This window comes from Sturnira hondurensis, unplaced genomic scaffold (genome assembly GCF_014824575.4).
Source record: "Sturnira hondurensis isolate 20B ecotype Veracruz unplaced genomic scaffold, ASM1482457v3 Scaffold0009719, whole genome shotgun sequence".
In the NCBI taxonomy this organism is placed as follows: Eukaryota; Metazoa; Chordata; class Mammalia; order Chiroptera; family Phyllostomidae; genus Sturnira; species Sturnira hondurensis.
In genome coordinates, this window is record NW_028082350.1 from 15,172,626 (window position 1) to 15,178,625 (window position 6,000).

At 43.4% G+C, this 6,000-nt stretch overlaps 1 protein-coding gene across 1 annotated transcript in view; it reads right to left on the reverse strand.

The window, feature by feature from the left end:
* The window catches only part of TNFRSF19 (TNF receptor superfamily member 19), a 71,014-nt gene extending 65,877 nt beyond the window's left edge, over window positions 1-5,137 (reverse strand). Inside the window, exon 1 of the mRNA XM_037057633.1 lies at window positions 4,527-5,137. The gene's annotated coding sequence lies outside the window, so the exon portion shown is untranslated. The remainder of the gene's footprint in view (window positions 1-4,526) is intronic.
* Window positions 5,138-6,000: the final 863 nt, after the last annotated feature.

Here is a 6,000-nt window from a genome sequence, read left to right on the forward strand (position 1 = left end):
CTAATACACAGAAACAAACACAGAGAGGCTGCCAAATTGAGGACACAAAGAAATACGGCCTAAATGAAAAAAAAAAAAAACAGAATGAAACCCCCCAAAAAGAATGAAATGAAATGGAGATAACCAATCTATCAGATGCAGAGTTCAAAAAATGGCAGCAACATAAAGGAAAAAATGAAGGTTACACTAAGTGAAATGAACAAAAATGTACAGGGAACCATCAGTGGAGGGGAGAAAGCCAGGCTTCAAATCAATTATTTGGAACAGAAGGAAGAAATAAACATTCGACCAGAACAACCAGAAAAAAAAACTTTAAAAAATGAGGATAGTATAAGGGACCTCTGGGACATCTCCAAATGGATCAACATCTGGATCATAGGGAGGCCAGAAGGGGAAGAAGAAGAGCAAGGAATTGAAAACTTGTTTGAAAAAATAATGAAAGAAAACTCCCCTAATTTGGAGAAGGAAATAGACACACAAGTCCAGGAAGCTCACATCTCAAGCAAGAGGGACCCAAAGAGGGCCACACTAAGACACATCATAATTAAAATGCCAAAGGTTAAATGCAAAGAGAGAATCTTAAAAGCAACAAGAGAAAAACAAAGAGTTACCTACAATGGAGTTCCCATAAGACCGTCAGCTGATTTCTCAAAAGAAACTTTGCAGGCAAGAAGGGACTGGCAAGAAGTATTCAAAGTGATGAAAAGTAAAGACCTACTACCAAGATGACTCTCTCCAGCAAAGCTATCATTTAGAATGGAAGGGCAGATAAAGTGCTTCCCAGATAGGGTAAAGTTAAAGGAGTTTATCATCACCATGCCTTTATTACATAAAATATTAAAGGGACTTATTTAAGAAAAAGAAGAAAATCAAAACCATGAACATTAAAATGACAACAAAGTCACAAGAATTAACAACTGAATCTAAACAAATGAACTAAGCAGACAACCAGAACAGGAATAGAATCATAGATACGGAGATCATTTGGAGGGTTATCAGCTGGAAAGAAGAAGGAGAAAAATGGGGGGAAAGGTGCAGGGATTAAAAAGCATAATTGGGCCCTGGCTGGTGTGGCTCAGAGGACTGAGTGCCAGCCTGTGAACCAAAGGGTCACAGGGTCGATTCCCAGTCAGGGCACATGCTTGGGTTGTGGGCCAGGTCCCCAGTTGGGGGCACATGAGAAGCAACTACACATTGATGTTTCTCTCTTTCTCCCTCACTTCCCCACTCTCTAAATATATATATATATATATATATATATATATATATATATATAATTGGTAGATAGTGTAAAATAGACAGGGAGATGTGAAGAACAGTATAGGAAATGGAGAAATGAAAAAATTTATGTGCACAACCCTTGGATGTGAACTAAGGAAGAGGATTGCTGGAGGGAAGGCGGGTACCAGGTAGAAGGGAGCAAAGGAAGAAAATTGGGACAACTGCAATAGCATGATCAATAAAATATATTTAAAAATACTTTTTTAAAAAGAATTAGCAGCTTAGCCCTAAAACACAAAAAATGCTGCCATTTAATTAACCCTGTGATCTGCACATATCATTTGACCGCTTTGGGGCTCACTTTCCTCATCTGCGTAATGGGCATGACAAACGTAATTACACATTTAAACAAAGGTAGTCTGGAACACATATCATGTACAAACCCATACTGAATCTGCAGATAGAAATCTTACAAAATCCCCCTGGGAATTTCCCTGGAGGAATAACAACCTTTAATTAGCCATCAAACTTCTCATGGACCCCACTGACACCTTCAATTCCTTGGAAACACACAAAAATGTGCCTGTGTAATGCCAAGTGTGTTGTATATACATATACACACAGGCACACAAACATATATAATTCCACATGCCATGACACATTAAATTTGGGGGGAATATTATTCTCAATGTTATGGTAAATTATGTGTAGTAGTAATGGTGTTTAGACTGCTAAGAAATAGAGCAGCAAACGGAACCATGGGAAATACCCAGACTAATCCAGTTGACTGATATGTCTATCACGGAAAGGAAAAAATATATATTGCAGTAGGAAGTGGCCGTCTCTACAATTCAAACTAACACTGTTCTCGGGTCAGCTGCCCAGTGGGTTTTTGCAGTTGTTGGAAAATGGACTGTGCGTGGCGAGCTAGAAAGAACACCGCATTGCGTGCGTAACCAGCCCCATGATCTTAGTCAAGATAATCAGTCAAGTTACTTTTCTCTAGTCTCAGTTTCCTCATCTGTAAGGTGGCTGTGAAGTTCCACCCCGCTTACTTCACCAGGACGGTCTGACCGATTCCCCCACGTTGCACACGAGAGGACTGAGTAGTGAGGTGACTCTCGAGGTCACATAGCTAATCAGTGACAGAATCGCAACTAGAAATAAAAGTCTTTTGAAGAGTTGGACTTTCTGCAGTAACAAAGCTGCCATTGAAGCAACAGATAGGAAAGTGCTTTGAAAAGTGTAACATAAAGTTTCCGTTCAGTGGAAGGGCTGTGTCTACTTAAGGCAGAGTCGAGATCCTCGTGTGACAGCTAAGAAACGTCTTTGGAAACAGCACCTGTGCATTCAGCAGGGGCCACCTTTCTCTTAAGATCAAGTAGAATCTCTCTCACTTCTCAAAGAAGACACTAGCAAGAAGTAAACAATTGACTACGTTAATTCAGACACTGAAGTGGATTTTCAAGGACTTGACTTGCCCAAGCGAGTTTTCTGCCAAGGCCAAATTAATCAGATAATTGCTAATTCTCCCATTTGTTTGGTGCTGAGTAGAGTCTGCGTTTGTTGATATGACCCTAGTAACAGGACAAACAGTCATCTGACAAAATTTTAAGATCCCAAATCTGAACTAAATGATTGAGTTGAGTTCCTAAGCACACTGTTTCTTCAGGCATCTTCTCCAGTCATCACTTTAAAAGCTTAATTTTCTTTACCTGACTGGGAACATTAATATTTCTTTCGTGATTCAAAGAGAACTTTTTAAGTGAACAAATGAAAAAAATCAAGCGAAACTGATCGTCCAGGATACTGTGAACAGGCCTCGTTCGATGGTCAGTAAAACAAAACCGTGAATGTCTCCCTTGGAATGACTGCTACCTTGCAGTCTTTTACATTCAATTCTCATCGACACATTCGAGAAAACAGAGTTAGCATGGTCTGGGTTAAAATCATCTCCACTTCATAGCCATCAAAGTTCTAAAATTAAGCAAACAGTGCTAATTACCCTCCTTCTAATATCAGGAGGCAAGCTTAGAAAGTGATTTAACTAATTGGCTCTGAAAAATTAATTACATCTGAAATGAGCCTCATTAAGACCTTCCTTGTTTCATCAGAATTTCAGACTAAAGGATGACTGGTGACTGGTCTCTTCACTTATAACTTCTTTGTGGTTCATAGAGCATGAAATAGACCGCTGGTTGTGATGATAATTAAATTCTTTACCCAAATAAATACAGGACTAGAACCTTCGAACGAACTGACCTGAGCCAGGAACTCCTGCTTTTCCACCGTATTAAGTGCTTGCATTGCAATGCCAGGATTTTACTCTGTGCGTATGAGTGCACGCACATGTGTGTGTGTGTGTGTGTGTGTGTGTGTAGTGAATTGACAAAAACAAAACAAAAAATACAGTTCACATTCAAATGTAGCACACCAGCCTATTTTGGGTTTGCCACATTGAGTGTGAACCAAAGTGAAAACATGAATACAAACTTTCTGTCACATAATAACTGTTGACGGCTCAGACAGTTTTCATAACCAGTTGGCCAACTGTAACTTACAGCAGCTGTCACGATGCATTCAAAGTCAGTGTTCATTTAGGAGTATCAGCCTTGTAAATGTTTGTGGAAATAAGGCTCGCGCTGTTTTCAGAGGTTACAGAACCGCACTAGAGGGCTGTGAAACCAAACTCAGCCCTTCCCCCCTTTACCCTCACTGTCTTAAAAAGTCTTCGGTTTTACCCTCGAAAAGCTGTAATCATACTTATAGGGCTTCCCACGGATTCCCGTGAGTACACTCACTGCACAGAGAAATGTCTTTGATAGACTCACATCTCGAAGGTGAGAGAATAAATACATAAGCCACAGAAACAGCATGGCCAGAAATGCACTGCACCCTTTTATATGAGGAAACACTGGCACCAGTGAAGTCCCAGCGCCTATTACTAAATAAAGTAACCTGCGAACACCTAGAGCAATCGCGGCTCCCAGGGCTCAGGCTCTGGAGCCTGGGCTGTGTGCTAAAGTTAGCACACTGTGTGTGTGTGTGTGTGTGTGTGTGTGTGTGTGTGTGTCCTGTTTGAACAACTCTTTTCCAAGTAAAATCTGCATGACAGATTGCAAAGCGCCCTTTTGCACAAACTCCTAACTCGGCACCGAGGGTCTTATCGGCTGGGACACAGACCCAGCGCACAGTGTGGCCGTCAAACGCAGGGACGCTCGTCCTCAAATGAGCCCAGCCATCTTTTTCTTGGAACACACAGGGAAAGCGAAGCGAAAGCTGCAACAGAACGTAAAAGGCTGTACCTGCAACGTGCTGAACTCCTTCCAGCCCTCACCCTTCCGGCACCTTCGGCAGCCTCGCTTCTCCCTGGCAGCGCGACGGTGCCAAACGCTCTGCCTTCCCGAAGCCGTGTGTCGGCACAAGCCCAGGCGAAACTCCAAATCCAGGGAAATAAAATTAACCACGCAGATCAAAGGCAGCGGAGCAGGGAGATGAAATGCCCGTAATCCGATCGGCGATCAGTTGCAGAACATCAAAGGCCGGGCTCGGTTTATATATAAGCAGGGACAGCCAGAAAGTTCACTTTCTGCAGGTAGGCAGGCAGCCTCCCGCCTCCGAGTCCGCATTAGTGCACAGATTCTTTTGTTTAACATGGATCACGTTGTTCCCCCCCCTCCCTTTTTTTTGCAAGGAGGCAATACTGGTGGTTCTCCCCAGCCCGGGCCGAGGGGCCGGATCCGCGCAGCCCGCGGTTCCGGGCCGAGCTGAGGGCGGCGTGCTGGGCGCTGCCTGCAGCCCGCGGGCTCTGTGCATCCCTTTCATCTCGCTGCGCTGCAGACCCCATGACGTCACCCAGCGCCCTGGGACTGGTAGGAGAGCTGTAATTCCGCCTGCGGGGGAGTGCGCCAGCGCGGCCAGCCTTTCCTGGTTTCTAATCACGTTAGAGTCTTGGGCCCGGGGCAGGACGCCTTCTGGTATCTGCTTCCCAGTGGGAAAGGGCGGCCCGCGCTGCGGGATGATGCGGGCGCGATAAGATCCCTGGTCCCCCCTGCCAGGTTCCCAAGGATGGCGTTTCATGGACTCCTTGCTGATAAAAATCACAGGCTTTTACCAAGTCTGTCACATATTCGGAAGAGTGAAGGATCGCTCTGAGAGCATTCCAGAAACCACCCAGGGACATTGCCAGTTGGAAAGGATGACTCCTTTAAAAAAAAAAAAACAACATGTGTTTTTGTTTTAAATGGAACAAGTCTCCAAGGGTTTTAAGTAAACTGTCTTTCCTTTGAAACGCAGATTATTAGAACCGACTGCCCGGGGAAACAGAGGCGTTTTAATTAAAGGAGTGACTGGGCAGAGAAGCAACAGTTCATCGGTGACTGAGAACTGCCCCTTCCTCACGTAAGCCCTTGGGCATTAATTCGGCCTAAGATTCCTAGACTGACTCTTAGTCTAGGAATTAGTCTGGGGTTCTAAAAATTAGATTTTACAGTATGTAGTTCTTACAGAGGTATAATTCATTAACACCTGTTGAGCATTTTAAAGTTTATGGACGAAAAGAATTATGTACAGACAAGCACTACTGTGCCTGTGGTTTAGGGCTGTTTCTTCTCACTCACTCCACAGCTTAAACTCTTCACTCACCAAAAATCACCCCAGTAGTTTGACTCTCCATGATTTAAAATTAAACCCATTCCTCACTTCCCTAGGGTCAACCAAATAAGATTATTTCAACGTTAGTATTTACCAAAATGAAGATAAGAAGAAATTTCATGTTCA